The sequence below is a fragment of the Caloenas nicobarica genome, chromosome 5 (genome assembly GCF_036013445.1).
Source record: "Caloenas nicobarica isolate bCalNic1 chromosome 5, bCalNic1.hap1, whole genome shotgun sequence".
Taxonomy (NCBI): Eukaryota; Metazoa; Chordata; class Aves; order Columbiformes; family Columbidae; genus Caloenas; species Caloenas nicobarica.
The window spans coordinates 27,858,550-27,877,144 of record NC_088249.1 but is presented as its reverse complement, the minus strand read 5'-3'; the positions used below and the strand labels follow the sequence as shown (position 1 = coordinate 27,877,144).

Genomic DNA, 18,595 nt, shown 5'->3' with positions numbered 1-18,595 from the left:
TTAATAATGCAAATTATTAATTATACACATAAGTGATACATTTAATGGAAATAAAAGCTTTTATATCACCTTGCTTTAAAATTTAGTAGAAAATCAAGAGTGTAAAAGTAAATTGTAGTGAGTCCTAGTCCACTTGTGGCTCTCATGGAGTTTGACCGCAGGCTCTGTCCTGAAGCTGCCTGAAACCCCTGGAAGCTCGTCATCAGAGATGGTGTGTGTTGGGTCGGTTGGGTACTTTCCTGAATACCCACCCTGCAATGACGTGGAGAAGTCACTGCCTGTTAGGTGTGCCTGTAGATTGTCTTTCCTCATACTGATGTGTCTTTTAGACATATGAAGGTTAAGAAATGGAGCTGAAAAGCTCAGGGAAGTGCACGGCTGTAGTTCCCGGTAGTTGTTAATGAAATATTCTCATATATTTTTTGTCAATAATTTATAATACTTTTTTTGTATTACAGAATATAGAGTTAGGTATTAATTTCATGGCATTTAACTAATATTTCACCTTAGAAATGGTATTTCTCTGTCACTTTATTTCCCACCACATAAACAGAGTCAACAGCTTGTAATCCAGAATGGCCATAGGCACTCCCAAAATAGCCAGGGTATCTCATCCACTTCTTTTACAAGTATTAAAGATTAAACACTTTGAAGATTAATTTCAAGACAAAAATGATAACCATATTTCATAACAATTATTTCTTTCAAGATCTGTATCAGTCTGTCTTCAATTATCTACACATTTTGGCATTAGAAAGGAGCACTGAAATTTATATTAGGTATCTTCACCACTGGCATATGTAATATTCTTTCTAATTTCATTTATAAGAGGGTAAATATTCTAGGGGATGGCTGCTTGGCCTTCATTGTGCTTTGAACTCACGGTGTCACAAGTGCACTTGTAAGATGATTGCTTGCAGAAGTGTAGTTGGCAGCTTGGACAGTGTATTCACCTGCAAGTCTAAATAAAATAATGTTGTGCAGTAATACAGTAGTGTAGATGCCATCTGGATGCTTCATTTCTCTTCTTTGTAGAGCAGTGTCTGCATCAATGTAAACAAGACAAGGTTTGTAAGTAGTATCCTTTATTAGACTAGCTGATATGGTGAAAAAATAGACGGACATACCAGCCCATCTTTGGGTCTGTAAATGCATGCACTTTGGGGCAGCTTTTAACAAAAAAGCACTATCTTTGTGTGCATTTGTTGCACATATATGAATGTAAAATACTGCTGTATACGTATAGATTACCTACATAGCTGACATTCGTAATTGTGTGTGTATAAAATGGCTGCCAAAACTTCCTTTAAGTGCAATGCTTGAAATGTCGTACCTGGGGTAGTGCTAAACAAAGACAATTGCCTCTCTCTATATTTTTATCAAAATAAAAGGCAATTAATAGCTACAACGTAAGGATCTTATTTCTGACCTTGAAGGTTTCTGAAAAACAGGCTGTGCACTTTAACTTATTTAAATGTCATTAGTTTATGGCCTGCAATATTCAACAGTTTAAAGTTGCTAATTAGACTAATCATCACGAAAATGTATGTGAGAGGATGAACAGTTTTTATTAGCTTTTTATAATGTGGCAGCAGGTCAAACCAGAGATTATCTACCATACTTCTGAAGTTCAGTATGGTCATTTAATTAATTGTGTGGAATGGTGGCTAAAGCGTTAGACCTGTGCAACCAAAGAACTTTTTGTCCCCTGCACCGAATTTGGGCTTTGTAAAATCCAAGTTGCTTATACTTATTAGATATATTCTAGAAGTCACATGTATAATCTGTCATGAAAGCCAACCATTGCACATTTTTCCTGAAGAGCATCATTGGGATCAGCTTGTTTTTCAGTAGCGAGGAAATGAGTTCTGTTCTGTGAACAGCCAGTAGGGAAGGTCAGCAGCGAGGTTACTGATAAGACCATGGTTGTGTTTTTTTTTTTTTTTTACTGGTTGGTGGAAGCACATCTGGCAAATGGATGTTCTGAGAACTACCGTTTTCCAGTAATGCTATAGTTGCTTACTGCTTTTGAACAAAAATATTTATTCAAAATTGCTTGATTAAAAAAATAATCCATTGTTGTTCATTCTGCCATCTGTTTTTGCACTGACAAGAGTACCATTAGCATAATTAAATTAGCACTTTTTTCTCCCAGTCTTTCTTACGTTGCCATGTACTCCAACTTTTTACACAGTTTTAAATGAAGATACTTTTTTATAGTTAAATCATGGAATTAAGTTGATGATGTTTCTTGTTAAAATTCTCTCTTAAAGCATTTCCTTCAAGTTCTCAGTGACTTTGGGGATATAACGGTGTTTCATTTAAAATACTACAAACTTATTCTTTTACAAGCTTTAAAATATTGATGACTATATTGGGGAGAAGACATCTAATTAGAGCAGTCAGCAAATTATTTTGAAGTACACATTGACTTCAGGTGCTTGCCACTTTTTAAATTTTGCCTGATATGTCTATGCAATGGCAGTGCTCTGTTCTGTAGGTCTTATCCCCATGTAGTTAAAAAAAAATCTTAAACTGCAGCAAGGATGGCTAATAAAAACTAGTAGAAGGGACATTTTCACCATTGTGTGGACACAATATGGTTCTCCACTGCTTTTTTACACATTTCAGATCCAGAAATTACAACAATCACCTCTCCCACTACAGAATGCCTCTCAAGGGAAACAATAATTGTTTAACCACACACATATGGTTTTCAGCAAGAATTGAAGAAAATTATGCATTTAATTAACCAAATCCTAATTTTCAGGAATCCTTTGATGTCCAATGACTGTAACTCACTAAGGAGCATGTGCCATAGGTGATGTGAAATAACAAGGAGTAGTTTCCCTGTTTTAAAGCTCATGAAGGCGGCTTAAGCATATAATGTTTTGTATGTGTGGTCTGTGCAGTATACAGTATGAACTGTGTTTTGCACAGGCCACCCCATTTATAATTAGGTATTTCATTTTTGTACCACTGAATTTCATTGGAAGCAGGCTGTCAAATTTCACATAGGTCCGTGTGGTCTTTCAGACAAATGATTTAATAAATTAATTCAAACAATTAACATAATTTATTTCTGCCTTTGCTGCTGCTTCATATTCCATTCTGCTCCATTTTCAGGTGGTGCTCTTTTTTATTTCATTCTCCTTAGCTTTCTGTTTAACACTTTTGTCTGGGAGCGTGTCTATACTGAACAAATGCTGAGTTACTATAACTACTAGAAATAATCTACCCACAGCAGTACGGAGCTCCTGAGAAATGGTAATTAGACCACATGCATTCTTCACTATACTATGCAATATGGCCCCATCCTTAATCCCCCTTCTTCAGAGTCTCCTGCTCCATTCATCTGCAGCTCCTGCCCTCATCTGCCTGAGCATGCATGTGGAGGAGCCTCTGCTCACCCTGCGGCCAGGCTAGGCGGAGAGAGCCTGTTTCTTATGGCCTAGATGATGGAAACCAGAAGAGGAAACCCAGGTGCTACCAAAGATTATCTGGGGTTTATGAAAACTGGCAGAAAACCAGATCTGTGTAGCAGCTTCACAAACACTTGATGTATTTGTAGTTTTTGCCTGTGCTGGAATCATCATAGTACGGTGCTGTCTTACATCGCTTACTGCTCTTTGCACAGTTTTTGTTTCGTTTATTTTTGCTTAAATGAAGAACAGATTTTCTGGAAGGAGATGCTTTCTTGCTGTTATGGGATTTAATAGAGTTGGAATTCCTCTAGAAACAACATTACTTATCTGTAAGCAGCTGCTGGAGCATGTATTCAAGCCACATATGACAGTGAATGAAAATTCAGTATTGTGTTGGACAAGTTGAGAAAGCTTTCATTAAGGAAGTTTTGCCATCGTTGTGTCCCTTCATATTTACCATGTTAATCTGTGGTATATTTTGTGTAAAGGTAATCTGTTCACAGTAGGCATGTTACTTAGTGTTTGAGACATTGAAACAACATATGAAACAATATCTGTCAACTTTGATGGCAAATATATGGGTAGTAACTTGGGCAGTGAGCAAGTGATCGTGAAGGAGCACTGTCAGTATGTGTGTTCAAGCAGGGAATTCTACTTCTGTCTGGCAATTGCTTCTTTTTCCTTCAGTGCTCAATTTTGCATTGCCTTATCTCTCTGCCTAAAATTTCATAATGAAATACCTATCTTTCTGTTTCTGTAGATGTCAAAATATAATACAGCTGCTCACCTTAAACACTGAATATTTCAGGTACACAAAATATTCTCAAATTTAAAGAGAAACTTTGCATCAAGATTGAAAATCTAGACCAAGATAATGAACCTTGATGCAAATCTTGATGTAAAATTCCTCTTTAAATTGTTGGTCCAATAAACAGTACTCCTTGCAGAGTTGTAATCTCTGTTCTCCATTCCCCCAAATCACAGTGAGTCACTCTTGAGAGTATTTATAGTGGGAATTTCTTTCTTTATATAGGTACTCAGTGTCTTTAAGCACTTAGGTCTCTTAGCAGCCTAATAAAGGCATGTTTTGAAAATCTTGCTTCTAAACACCTTTTCTTGCAGTATGATGGATATTCAAACTTTGCACTTTGAACATTTGTCCAGCTCTTCTGTCACCTACGCCTAGGCTTTTGCATTCTTGTGAAACGAGTGCCAAAGGTAGTGTTGATGTCTGACACTGGGTTGCACTTCTGGGTGAGAGTTTGTGATAAGTGGAAATAATAGTGCTGCAAATCTATTGAGAAATATTGGTGTCTAACATGATAGAATTGCAACAAAGCATAACAGGCAAACAAGTAAACCCATTCTAGGTACAGGTAATAAACATTGCAGCTGAAGAAGGGGAAAAAAAGTGGGATTAGATGGGAAAGACCATTATTGCATCAAAATGATGCATCTGCGAGCTCCTTTCATGAGTGTTTTATGACTAGGCAAACACATTTTCGTGTTGGCTTCTGCAGTAAATGTTTCTCCTTTATTACTTGATAGCCACTTAGAATTTAGCCTGATTTTTAACAGTGCTAACATACAGTACTAGGAAAATTTATTTGAATAAAATAAAGCTACATTCTTCTAAACTGGAGTCATAATATTAATACTTAAAATACACAGCAACATGCTGGGAAAATGGGATAGTTATTTAGATATATTATAAAATGTATCCCACTACTTTGATGTGATTCACTACTATTTCACCAAACCAATTTAACAGTCTCCTGTGGAGAGGGGATAGTGCAATTAAAATTAGTAACAGAGATTTTCACATTCATATATCTAATTCAGGGATGGGTGATAATGAATTAAATACTTTTTCCTTCTTCTGAGCTCAAATCAATATTAAATGAATCTGAGCTAGAATTTGTATTTAAAGGGTGTGCCTGTGTGCAGTTACAGCGTCTGGAGACAGAGTTTCACGTGAAAAATAGGTGTTCTCTCTCAGGTTTACATATTAGTGGTCTTTTTTTTTTTAATTAGATTCTTCAAAATTATGTGAATGTATAACAGCAATTGCTAAAAAGTTAAATCACTTTGCAGTATGCTGTGCTCCCCAAAACTAAGAACTTCATGGGAAGAGAACTGCTGTCATTAAATTTGCCTTGGACAAAAATTAAAGAAGGTAGAGCAAAAGATTGATAGCCCTGGGAACAATGGTCTCTAGACACTTGTTAATCATACATTGGAAAACCCAGTGGATAATCCTCCAGGGTTAAGTGGCTAAATTTGTTTGTAGACATTATGAATAAGAAGCGGTTCTCAACTCATTACGAAGCAGCATAAAGAAAATAACAAGGATATGCTGTCGTCTATGTATGATATTACTCTGAAAAAAAAAAAAAAAAAAACCAACCCCAAACACCAAACCTCAAGCCTCCTCCCTGGTACTTCCCATAATTAGACAAGGAAATTAGGTATCACTTCTTAAGCAAACAAGGCAGTGCAGCAAGGGTCATGTTAACCCTTCACCTAACTACAGATTAAATAATAGTTGTGTGTTAGTAGGGGTCTACTGGTAAGATAATACCTTCGATGATGCCTGCTTTATCACCGAGTTTGCAATATATATGATCACTTTTGCTTCTCAAGAAAAGCTTTTTAAATAAGCAAAGGAACAGGCAAACCTAGGCCCCTTCGCTGACTGGACTTGCACTTGCAGATGATATGTAAATACTGGGAAATGTAAATTACCCATTCTTTAGAGACTTGACCAGTAATGGGTTTGATGAAAAATAGGAATCAAAACAACTGTGAGTTTAAGGTAGATTTTTTTTTTTTTTTTCAGTGTTACCATGTTTATTTTGGTGGCATTTTGCACTAGTTCCTGCATGTTACTGGTCACTTTGTGGCTGAACATGCACGTTAGCTTTACTGCCTGTGTGAAGAAATCAACACTACATAGGACAAATAATTTATTGTGTTGTAGTTCTAAAATATAAATTGTAAATATATTACAGGCTTGACAATGTGCATACCTTTAAATGCCTTAAAGATGGGAGCTAGTATTATACTCTGTGTATTGATCGCTAACTTTTATAAGGTAAAAAACCCAATTCTGGAATGTACTTATTTTAAACATGAGGAAAGGCTTAGATCTTGCCCAGACTGAAAAAAAAAAAATCATAAAGGTGGATAATTTGTTAAATCTAAACTGACTCTACTCATCTGAGTTCATAAAGTATCTTTATAACTTACTATTTAATTTATAACTGTGCCTTCTGCTCTGCTGATTACTAAGTGAATATTTGAGTTACCAAACTGGCTTGCATACTCATATTTGCAGAAGAGAAGTGAAAACTGAGGTGTCTGTGCCTTTCAGCTAAGCCCAGAACACTACAGGATGCGAAAGGATAAGTGATAGAAAGGGGATTGCTGCTGTTCTGTGAAAACTTACTGTGAGACAGTATGTTGCAAAGTATGTGAGTTAGGCAGTGGAAATGTTTCATAGATTTTTTTACTTTTAAAACAGAGAACTCCAGGTTTCTTGTGTTCCCATGACTCAGATTTGGTTTATAGCACCAAGGAAAATCAGATGGTTTAGATTCCACCAAAAAAGTTAATCAGATGAAACAGCACATTATAAATGGTGTAAACGAGCCACCTGAGAAATGCAATGGCATCCAGTCTCATGTTTCCACATACTGCACTGGCACTGTGCGAGGCCTGAGCACTTCCTAACATCATTATTTCCCATTTACCTGCAATGTTGCCCTGAGGTTCTTAGAACTTTAAGTGCAGTAAGTTTTCTTTTCTCCATCCTTTTCTTGCCATCACAAAGGTGATAAATCATAGTGACCCTCCTTGTAGTAAAGAAAAATGGGCAAGTCTTTATGCAGCTTCTGTCAATGCCATCCTTTCAAACTGCTGGAGGAGGTCACCAAGATCAAATATAGACATCTCCCACTAGAGTGGAGCATGTGACCTTGAACTCTTTCCCAGCACCTGCCAACCCATCAATAGCCAGTTTTAGGAAACAGCCAGGCTGAAGTTACTGCAAGCCTTAGGTTGAAGGAGAGCTTTGAGCGAATGAGCGAACGTTTATGTCAGCTGGAAAAGGCTTTAAATCCAATTATACTTCTATGGTTTGCAGTTGTACTCTTTGAGTCTTGGTGAAGCTTAGTTCTGTGTGTGTTTTGTGAGAGAGCTGCTGGATTTGACTGTTTGGAGCTTGTATAGTTTGGCTTCCTTGTCTCTGTGCAGCAGAAACAAGGTTTTCCTTCTGTATTTTGACCATTCTGTAGCCTTGCAGAAAGGGGGAGGAAAGGACGTGCCCTAAATTCCTGTGGTCATTTACCTTGTTGACTGATCTGAAACCTTGCTTTTGGTTCTGTTAAAAGTGCTATTATTTAAAATGTCTATTTTTTCCTATGCACATTTTCCCTTCAGTCAGACAGCCACAGGACCCTTTCATTGTGCTAAACTGTGCAGCGATACACAGAAGTGGTGCAAGGAATGAACCAAACTCTACAGTCTAGTTCAGTAATTCATTAATTTAAGGCAGTCTATTTACTGTCTAATTTGGTTACTTCAACTATTTTCTAATCCAAGGTATGTATCTTGTATTGTAATTTAGTGACAGCAGTGTCAGTTTTTGCATGTCTGTATTCCAGCAAAATAATTATCATAAAGCACAATTGCATTGTGTAAACAGTAATACTTATGGCAGTCCATTTGCCTGAATACGTTAGAGTCCATTAAAAAAGGTCTATTTAAAAATGTGACTTTCTCCTTATTTCTTACCTTTTGATTGTCATCGTTTGCTCAGTTATAGAGTGGTTTGTTGACACCAAATATTTTAATAATTCCTTTCCAAGTCCTTGTGCCTATGCCTTTGAGATGCTGCTGTGGTAATTAAACTGTCTTTTAGTTGAAATGCTTGCGGAGCGTCCAGTTCTGTGCCTGGCAGCTGGTGATGCATTATAGAGACATTGAGCTAATCGATTAAAACCGCAGAGACATGGGAGTTGTCTGACAGCACTGTACTAGGATGAAATTAGTTGGAATTGCATGGTGAAATTAAGGGGAATGCAGGTGATTGCAGCTCTTCTGGGAGAATCCTGGGTGAGAGGTACACTGTGCGCTGATCCCTGTGTAATTAGGACAGCCATGTTTTAACAGTATTTCTAAAGTATTAAAATGGACTGGGTAAATCAGCAGAGTTGTTTCCGGTGAACTTGGCATCCATCCACTGTGACTGAAATAACATGAAATTTTTCGGCTGCTAGGAAATGTGAAATTGGACTAATTGTCTTCTAACTAGTCTGCTAGTGTGTTAGTCCGTAGCAGGTCAAGAGTACGAATACTGTATGCTTTCAGGTCTATCACTGGAGCTTAAGACATGCTGCTATACTTGCAGGTTATATTACACAGTTTATGGTAGAATATTTATTGGAAAAAAGACAATGCAAGTACAAACACAAATTGAATCGTGGTGCATAAAGGTAGCTTCAATATACTAGTTTGTAACACTGCCTAATGGGTCTGCTTTGAGATATTCCAAATAATATTCAGAAAGACTGTCCTAATTCTAGACAGTCTAAGGAGAGACGTTCCTTTTCACTTGGAACTTGCTCTACACAAATGCTAAGGAACCCATAAAATTAATTTCCAGAAAAATCGTGGTTAGCTGTTCTAGCTAAATCATTCAAACTTCCGCTCTGTTTCATATTTCTCTGATAATTGTTGTAAGCAGTGCTGGGCATAAAGGAATCCACTTTCAACTGTGATTGTACATATTTTCATGTAAATTTGTCAATACTGTTTGGCTAAACAGTTCAGCAGAGTGGATAGCTGTGGAACGCCTCTTTTTAATACAAAAATCAACATTATTGTTACATGTTTCACTCTAAAGCAAGATGACAAAAGCCCCATTAGATGTAATGAAAGAGACCTCCTCCTGTCTTCTGGAGGTGTAGGGCGCACTGTGGACTGTTCTTTGAGGCCTCGTGGAGACTCTACTGCACTCCCAGCTGTAGCACTGGTGTCCTCCAAAGGCTCCTCTCCTGGAGCAATGGCAACTTCTCTCTCTCCCTTCCTCTCCTGTGGCCCCACTACCCCAAAACTGTGGGGCAGCAGAGGGTGATGCCCTGCCTGGAATTTGAGAGCCAGATCTGTCTGGTGGATTCCAGCTGCTGCATTTCACAGATATTAATGCAAGGGAAGCTGATTACGCCGGAGTTAAACTTCCATCAAAGCAGGGCAATGCTTTACTACAAAGGAAGAGTTGCCTCTGCATCAGCAGAAGAGAGATTATTTGGCAGTCAAACCAATGTTGTATACAAAGACAGAGTGGGATTCAGCAGAGACTTAATTCAATGGGAATGTGTCTTCTGTGTAAAATAAAACCCAAACAGGAAGATCCCTTAGCAAGTCCATGGAAGTGCTAATTGGGCAGGACCTGTGATCTGCCTTTCTGTCACCCTTTGAGCACTGGTTCCTGATGAGACTGGTACTCTGTTAGAAGCCAAACACTATGTTCAGGATCTAGACTGGAATAACTTCTGGGAAATGCCTCTCCTGTCATTCTGAATCTGGGAGTTTGTGGCCACAGTTTTTGCCCTGCGTTTGTCTTGGATTCAGCCTAACTAGTCAGGTCAAATCACTGCTGAACTCAGTTTTCTCTTGTAACTATTTGTATACTGAGGTGATGCTACAGACTGACAAAACATGGTGGCTTTTTAAAAACTGCCTTAATTTTGTTTGAACCTAATTTGTTTATGAGTTCTTTCTCATGGCCTTTAAGCTACCATACTTAACATGTCTTATTTTCTTTTCCATTTAATTTCAAGCAGTTGAGATGTTTATTTTGGAAAGAGTTGCAGCCACAAAATAACATGTTTAACTCTGGATAACCAAGATATGGTCTCAGTTCTACAGCATTGAATATTTGCTTTTTGTGATGGTTTTGGTCTGGAGTTATTGGGGAGGGGATGTGTGTGCTTTTGTAGTTATTTAAAATTTCCTATATCGAAGAATAAACAGAGCATTTATTACAGAATCACAGAATGTTAGGGATTGGAAGGGACCTCGAAAGATCATCTACTCCAATCCCCCCGCCGGAGCAGGAACACCTAGATGAGGTTACACAGGAAGGTGTCCAGGCGGGTTTTGAATGTCTCCAGAGAAGGAGACTCCACAACCTCCCTGGGCAGCCTGTTCCAGTGTTCCGTCACCCTCACTGTGAAGAAGTTTCTTCTCATATTTAAGTGGAACCTCCTGTGTTCCAGTTTGTACCCATTGTCCCTTGTCCTATCATTGGTTGTCACCGAGAAGAGCCTGGCTCCATCCTCATGACACTCACCCTTTATATATTTATAAACATTAATGAGATCACCCCTCAGTCTCCTCTTCCCCAAGCTAAAGAGACCCAGCTCCCTCAGCCTTTTCTCATAAGGGAGATGCTCCACTCCCTTCATCATCTTTGTTGCCCTGTGCTGGACTCTCTCCAGCAGTTCCCTGTCCTTCTTGAACTGAGGGGCCCAGAACTGGACACAATATTCCAGATGCGGTCTCACCAGGGCAGAGTAGAGGGGCAGGAGAACCTCTCTTGACCTACTAACCACCCCCTTCTAATACACCCCAGGATGCCATTGGCCTTCTTGGCCACAAGGGCACAGTGCTGGCTCGTGGTCATCCTGCTGTCCACCAGGACCCCCAGGAACATACCTTACATTGCTTATGATATAAGGATATGTTTTATTTTTATAGCTATAATGGCCACATCTGTTTTAAAAGCAAAAGCTACAGGATATTTATGAGAACATTTATGTAAGCAATGGGAATATATAGACTGCACTTCTCAAAATTTTTCCCTTTTAATATCCATGTTCTGCTGTATGCATATGCACAGAGCACACCTCTCCCTTCTCCTGTCACAATGAAATAATAATTTCATTCACCCTGAGTATATCTTTGTCTTCCATGATGAGAAGTACCAGTAACTCGAATAGTAATGTGGCACCAGATGAGGAATTCAGTATCATCAAACAGTATGTCATATGTTTTTATTAAGCTTTATTTGAGATGCAGTAAGACTTCAACACCCCTCTTATGTACCAAAATTTCTTACAAGATGCTTCTAGAGGAAAAGGTTTAAATATTTCTGTGTGAAAAGCCAATCAGCTAAAAAAAAAAAGTGGGTAACTTTTTTGGATTGGATCCTTATCTATGATCTTCCCAAAAGCAGAAATCTGACTTCCATCAGCTGGTTTTCCATGTTTTTGGCTCTTGTAGGCATGATCGAGAAAAGGAAAACTCTACATTTCAGTAAATGATCTGGAAATGACAGGGATTGGGAAATTTTTAGGGCAATGATTATCTGGTTATTATTTTAACTGGTTATTTTTTAATAACAAGTTTTGAATGCTTGAAAACATCGTAGTTTAGCAGAAGCCAGTAGAGGCCTGTTCAGAACCAGACTGTAAATTTTAAACAAGGAAACATGAAAAATATCTCTCAAAATAGAAGAGTCTGAGTTGTACTCAAAACATTCATGAAAGGCTTAACTGTAAATGGGCCCAAATATGTGTGAGAAGGTAATGAAATGCTAAAATGGTGATATAACATCTTTTCTTCTTGTGCCTGAATTTAGCTCTTTGATAAAACAAAGATCAAGCACTTATTAGCATAACAAAACCAAAAAAACCTCACCAAACCACCAACAAAAAAACCTTTCTAGAACTTTTTAAAGAGTATTACATAAAATCTCTGAAGTATTGTATTGAAGCCCTGATGAACATGTGTTAATATATCCAAGCCAGCTTTCAAAGGGAAAATGTCATGCACTTTCTCAGTTTCATGCATGTAAGGTACATTGTAAATACTCTGATATAATCCAAATGTTTGGAATATTTTTAAAATAAAGATGGGAAAGATTGTTGTTTTATTGACCAATGTCCTCACTTTATTTCCCTTAGGTATGTTTCAAGGTGAGGTTTAAATGTATTTACACCTCTCCATTCTGGCAAGTTTCCATTCATATCTTTTATGAAACTAAAACCGTTACATGTAGCACATGTACCTTGGACTCTTCAGATCTCTGTTTCCATACTCTTCCCGGTGATCAGAGACCTCTACAGCCAGCACTGTTCTAGCCTTTGGATTAACAGCTCCCTAGTTGCAGCTTGTGTGCAGAACCAAGGTCTGTAGCCTTCTCGGAAGCAGCACTGTCAGTGCTCCCCATCCCCACAGCCGATCTAGTTCTTTTGGAGTTGGGTTCTGTTCTCTGCTGAGCTTTCCAGGCTGCTTTTAAGTCACACACTTAAGTATGCAATCCCAGGTATTCGTGGTCTAATGGCACGGCATTTGGAGGCTTGTGCGAGCGATGTGCCCAGGTTGCATCTCACACCTGCCAAACGCAGCACCTGGAGAACATGCCAGGATGGGACACTTTGCTTTTGCCTTTGTTTCATTTTCTTTTGGCTTTCCACTTGCAAACTCCTTTGGTTCAGTTCTACGCTGCAGGGAAGGCTGATTTCACATGAATAAGCTGAGGTGCATGCTATGAAAATAAGATAGGTGTTCTCCACACCATGGAACAATGGCTATCACAGTTGCTTAACACATTTACTTTTTTTTTTTTTAAGACCAAAAATGTGTTTATTGACCATTTCCTGAATTTAATTCCAGCCATGTTCTATTGCTATTATTTTTAGTTGCCTTTGCAGTCATGTAGGTGACAGATGGTAGACACCATATTTCCAAATACATGAAAGTTGGTAAGGCTTTTTAGGCAGGACACATTTCTGGTTGTATTTTCTCATCACTCCTTTATTTTCCTCTGTTATCTTCCATCCAAATAGTGCCAAAGTTAGAGCTGCATGTACTTTTTTTCTAGGCAGAATATTCAGTGAAAAAGGAAATCCAGATTCTATGTATGTCTCTCCAGGGAAGAAGGCTTTTAAAGCTTTCATTGCGAGATACGGCTGTGTGTCCAAAAGCTGAAGGAATATCAGATCCCAGTGGTCTACAGGCTTGTTCGACCTCATGTTGTCTCCTCATGAGCGAAGAGAGTGATCCGACTATACCAGGCTTCTCTACGGAATCAATTCATGCTTCTATGTACCATTATAGCATGAATCACCAATGTGAGGTAGTCCAGCAGAAGCTAATAAGGATACTTAGGTGTGACTTAGAAGCATAATTTTCTGTGCAGTAGCTTTTAAGCTAAGCTTTTTACAACCTTCTGTATATGGTTAGTAGGACTAAGACAGAAATAAAAGAGACTATTACTGAGATATCAGCGATTGTCACCTTAAGATGATTGCACGCCCATTGAGAAATGAATACAGAAAGAAGGCTGCAAGGAAAATACACTTTTTATTTCTGTCAGAACATCAGTAATGCTTTCTTTGATGCGAAATAATATCTAAGCATGGATTGCATTCTGTCTGAACTAAGGTATGGAGATACACCTGTAAATTTTGTTGGCTGATTGTGTAAAAATAACAATGTAATGGCAGAATGTTGCCTTAAAGGAAACTCCAACCAAATATGCAACTTCTTATTTAAAGGGTAACTATCTTAATAGGTCTAATTATTGTGCTAACTGTATCAGTAATTCAGGTTAAAAAACAAGAATGGTGCAACAAAAACTCTGTACTTGAAAAATTTCCCATTGTCCTTTTCTCGTAAAAACATTATAGATTTAAAAAAAAAAAAAAGTCCTGATAGATGAATCAATAAATCAGTTTACTAGCAGTACATTTTGAAGAAACATTTTTAGTCAAATAAAATTTGCTGCTACCAATCCCAGGCATCAGTCTCACTTGGTTTAACAATATTAGCAAACATTGCTGTGGGAGAGTAAACATTTGTATTCTTTCTTTATTTTCATGTCATTTTTCCCCTCTTGAAGCAATTCCTGTAGGCCTATGGATGGGGAGGTATTTATTTTGAAACATTGCATGAAATGATTTGCCCTTCCGACATGCCTGAGCTCAAGATGTTATTACGAAGGCCAAAAGGGTTTTTCTATATGGACCTGATTAATTAAAAATGGAAGTCAGAAAGGTTAGGTAGTCATTTCTTAGAAGATGTAAAAACATAAAACCAGACTCTATTAGGTGGTTTTACTTTTTTCTTCCTGCTGAAGAATTTTGAAAATAAATTTGAATCAAAAAAGCAAATAGAAAAGGCAGATCACGCAAAATTATCCTGCTATCTTTCTAACCAGATAATTGACGACTTTTTTGGGGAAGATGCTAATTACTGATAGTGTTTCTGGAGCTTAATTTGCCATACTGCTGTACCAGAAATTATTTTTTCAACCAAAAAGTATAGGTGTCAGCATAAGAATTGCTAGGTTGTGGAGTGGGTAAGAAACTAAAGTCAGTGAGATGGCAGCAGAGGGGAGCTACCTAACAGGAGTGAAAATTCTGAGGAATTTCTCAAGATCTGAAAAAGATTTGACCAGTGACACAAAACTCTAAGAGAAAGCAGCAGTCAGGGCTGAATAATTTTGAGGACTAGAGTAACAGAAATGGAATGAAGGTGCAAAATGATGCACCTGGGGACTAAGAGTACTAAAGTCTCTTAAAGCAAGGAATTCCACCAGATGGAAATGACTGAAATAGAGAAATTGATCTTAAAGAGCCTAAAAGGCACCACTGTGATGCAATGTGAAAAAGTAAAAGGTAATCTTAAGGCTGGACTGCTGTTTCTGGTGGAGACTGGGTGGTGCTGGTAGAGCTTTAGAAAGGAATGTTTTATATGAAGTTATATAAAATACTGGGAACCAGTGGCTCGTACCGGTGGTGCCCCCAGCCAAGGGCTAACTTTGCTTCTTTCTCCAGGGCTTCCTTCTGCCTCCGAGATATGTACCCTGTCTCAGGGAGCTGCATTGGCAAGCTCGGTACAAGCATGTGTGCTGTTTATACTCAGCACAAGAGGGAAATGAGACATGGAAAGCTTTTCCTGGGGGTTATAGAGTTCTGGTGTGGAGGTACCCCACTGTTCCCAAGGAGGAGCTGCCCCTGTTGGGCAAGGCACAGAGTCTCCTGTACTGAGGAAAGGGGAATTCAAAGTGTAAAAGATTCAGAGAAAGGCTTTGAGGATCACCATAAGGATGGCTTATTTATCTGGGGCTGAGCAGGACAGAAAATCTGGAAATTTGCATGGGAATTAGGAGATGGAAGTAGCAAAAAGGAGGCTAGAAGGTGATACGATTGCTCTCCGTGGAGTGCTTAAAATGCCAGGGACCCAGGAAGGATCATGTAGTTCCAAGAAGAGCTTGGTGTTAACTGGCCACAAATAAATTTAAGATGGAAATTTAGTAGAAGACACACAACTGCTAAAGTAATCAGAACCTGAAAGAGCTTTCCATCTACATCAAAAGGGGCAAAACAACTTTGCAGAGGGTAACCAAGGTGCTTATGAGAAGGTATATGATCATTTGTACAAATAGATCACCAAACTCAGTGAACAAGAAGGTCCTTCATACTCTTTGTCTTGATTTCTAAGATGTTCAACCAATAAAGTGGGGAAAAAAAAAAAAATCTGAAGTCACCCGTGAGATTACTTTAGATAATTTTTTGCTCATAAGAAAGTCCAGGTTCCCACCGCACTCCTGCCTTAATTCCTCTATTTCTGTACAAGAAAAGTGCAGAGCAGTTTCTCAAAATGGTGTCTCGTTGTGTCTTGTAACATGCAGTGACATTGTGATATGAATTAATGTAATCGACAGGGTGAATGGAGAACCTCCAATCCCGTACCATGTTGAGATGTAGGTTGGACTTGAATCCCAAAGCCAGAGGGGGAACGCACAGCTTCTATGCTTAAATCACTAGACATCTTAGCCTCCAGTTCTATAGTCTAGAAGAATCTCAACTTCTGTTTAGATAACAGGTGAGGATGCTGTAGGAGAAAAAGCATTATTATATGATAGCTCAGATGCAGCCACTGCATGTGCTGAGATTTTTAAATTTAGTCCCTCAGCCATGCTAGTACATATCTAGGAACAGCATGTCTAGAGAATGAAAGATCTTGATTTTTTCAGACTCGCTAAGTTTGTCAGTGTGCATTTAAAAAGTCTGTTGAACATGGAGTGTTTTAGGTGAGAGAAAATATAAATGATCAATATAGTAATAACACCCTGATTATTTTAATGGTATATGTAATCTTATTATTACTTCCTCTGTTGCTATATATTCCTTGTTACTTGTAGTTACCTGTGTATTTATACTAATGAAGGAGGCAACACACTATTCACTGCTCTTATATTCCTGCGATATTTAACTTTCTGTGCAGGTACTAGCTGTCAATCAAGGCTAATCAAACTGGCAGAGTTAACATAATACATCATAAAATTTCACAGTAATGTCAACCTGTAATTCTGTCAATCTGGTTAAAGGAAAGAGGCTAAAAACAATATTGTCATTTTGTAATAACATAGGGAAACAGAATTTTAGAATAATATTTTTAGTGTCTGCTATAAATATATTGTGTACAGGTTTCAAGAGCAGCGGTGGTTTCCTTTAGGCTTGAATTGGTCAAATATCTAGAGTATTGAATCCTTATTTTTCACTTTTCTCACTATCAGATATTTTCAGTGTATCCCGAAAAGGAATGGGGTGTTGCAGTTCCTCCTACGCTGTGACACTGGAGGTGTCCAGGAAGAAGAGAGAATAGGAGGCATGAGTTTCTTCTCTGTGTCACTGCAAGCGACTGTTTTATGATGGAACTGGCTGAGGATGGTTGGACAGTAATAGCTGGGAAAGAGGGTTCCCAGCTCTGCTGTCAGCTATATATATATCAACTGCATGCTAACAGTAGAGGAAGCTCCTAGCAGAAAAGCAAACCAAAAGAGATATAGTACTATTCCAGTTTATACACATGGGAACAGAAAAGTGCAGTCTGGCTATTTGCATGGCACAACACAGAAATGTAGGCAGAAAATGTAAGGCTTCAAAATCCAGTGTCTTTCTGCTTAGGAGATTATGATTTGCAGACCTTTGCTATTTTTTGGTAAGCGTGCGAGCCCTTATCTGACAAGGTTAAGTCTGTTGACAGTAGCTTGCCTTTCAAAGTTGCCTTTGGCAAAACTCTTACAAATAATTGAATACTACTGAGTTGTCAGCAAGACATATCCATTTATTAAAATGCACAAGTAATCCTACTGAAATGAATGGGGTTTCTCATGAAGGAAAATATTAATTGGGCCAAACAGGTGTTACAGAAGTCTGTGTCAGCGTAGTTTGTTCAGTAATGTATGTAGCAAATCCTTCTGTGATGATCTTTATTTGCCTGCAGTAATTGATCTTGAAATGTTTCATGTCCTGAGGAAACAATGTCTTTGGAAGCATCAAGCAGATTTCTTTCTTCTCCTAAAGTCGATTTTCTTCAAAATACTGAGCATTGTATAATGGATCACCAAGGTTACGTGATCTTTGTCAGGTGATGACATGTAAGTTTGTAAACCAGGGAATGTTTAAAGGGAAGTTTATGTGAGATGGATGTTTAATGATCAAGAATCTTAGATTGTAGGTACAGAAGCTAGAGGAGAAAGGATGATAAATGAATGTAAGAGATCTATAAATGAAAGGTAGTTATGTCTTGATGCAGAAAGTAATAAAGACAATGAAGGCTGGGAAGATACCATGAGAATAGGGTCTTTGGAAAAGGCAGTATTAACGATTCGATGCCAATTTAAAAAAAGGGTGAAAGCAGAAGCAAGTGATTGTTTAAGTACTAATCATCATGCCTGGGTACACCATCCATGGGAATGCGTGAGATTAACAGTGATTGCCGTAAGAGAAGAGAAGCAGAATGGAAACTTAATTCACTTCAATTTAATATGTGAAAATCTATCATTTTTAGCAAAGCAGCACAGAGAATCTGAGACAATGGCTTCTTATGGCAGATAAACAGGACTAATTTTAAAAAAAAATGAGACGAAGGACTTACAGTGATACAATGCTTTGAAGGTGGAGTTTACAAATTACACCTGAAGGGAAAAGGCAGTAACATTTCAAGCTTACTTTAGTTGCAAGCATAAATGGATTTGTTAGATAACATTGTGCAGGGAAAGACTACTTGGGGAAAATAGTAGCTAAGTTCAGGAGCTGTTAACCAGGAAATTTAACGGAGTGGTCTTGCAACAAGAGGTTGCCTCTGAATAC

General features: G+C 38.2%; 1 protein-coding gene across 1 annotated transcript in view; it reads left to right on the top strand.

Annotated features, from left to right (window-relative positions):
* The window catches only part of NPAS3 (neuronal PAS domain protein 3), a 614,489-nt gene that overhangs the window by 219,282 nt on the left and 376,612 nt on the right, over positions 1–18,595 (top strand). The gene's annotated exons all lie outside the window — the stretch shown is intronic.